Genomic DNA, 1,166 nt, shown 5'->3' on the forward strand with positions numbered 1-1,166 from the left:
CTAGCAGGTCACAGACGTCTGCCTTCTAATACCAGGGTTCTCTGTGTTTCCAGTTCCTATCTGTACCAGTGTATATCCTCTGGCCTACCCAGATTGGTAAGGCAGAATTGGGATCATGATAATGGTGGGGGGCGGGGGGGAGGAAGCATTTAAGAACCCCGTCTGTTTTTATATCTGTTCTCAAATATTTTGCCTTTTGTTCCCTGTTGAAATGGTTTCTATCCTTTCTAGGTTTTTACTTTCTAAGAAGTGCATTTCCCATGGTCAGGTGCATTTTTGGTTAGTGATTTGGCAGCAGTGCTGTGACACATCATTTCCTCTTTATCTTTCGCTCTTTCAAAGCCAGGCTTAATATCAGAATTAACACCACCACCAAAAAAAAAAAAGCAACAATAAAAAGCCTAAATACCACCTCCTTTCATAAGTTTTAAAAGAATTGATGTCAGTTTGCTAAATTATGAAAAGCACTTTTGGGTCAACTATTTCTTCTAATGAATTGTGCACCAATTCATTTTCCTTTTGTTGTTTGGGACATAAGATATATTATATTTAGAACTTCTCAGTTAGGGATCATAGGCCGGCACTAAAATATTATGTCGTCTCTTCTTCCGTCTCTCAACAAGAGAACTTATGCTGTTGACAATATTCCATGCCTAAAAATCATGGTAAGAATAGGGCATTGATTGAGCAAAATTTATGGGCAGTGCTAAAAGCTGGGATAGACTGTAAATAGACAGAGAAGCTGAAAATTAATGACTATTAATCTTTTTGTGCGTGTGCTTTCAAATCATCAAAGGGTATCTTTAAAATGCAGATTGTACCCCCCAAATTTGACAAGTGGGTAAGGAGATTCTGATGCAGCTGGGTTGATGGCCACCCACTGAGAAACAGAGATGAGACCCTGTTGACTATTACCTGCTTCTGCCAAATTCTGGATGCAGTTGCTTTTTGGGTCCAAACGGTATCCTTTTTCTTCTTCTATCAGATTAGGAAACAAAGAATGTTATGTGTGAGGAAGGAAATGGGTGGTTAAAATATTTCCAGGTCACCAGACTTCAACCTGGTGCTCCAAGATATGAATGCAACATGCCGGCATGGAGTAGGGAACCAGTGGAGAGCTCTGAGGGGCTGGACCCTATCCCAACTACGTGGACAGCTGCCCCTCC

The sequence above is a fragment of the Echinops telfairi genome, unplaced genomic scaffold (genome assembly GCF_000313985.2).
Source record: "Echinops telfairi isolate 266 unplaced genomic scaffold, ASM31398v2 ScPeMD7_18;HRSCAF=68, whole genome shotgun sequence".
In the NCBI taxonomy this organism is placed as follows: Eukaryota; Metazoa; Chordata; class Mammalia; order Afrosoricida; family Tenrecidae; genus Echinops; species Echinops telfairi.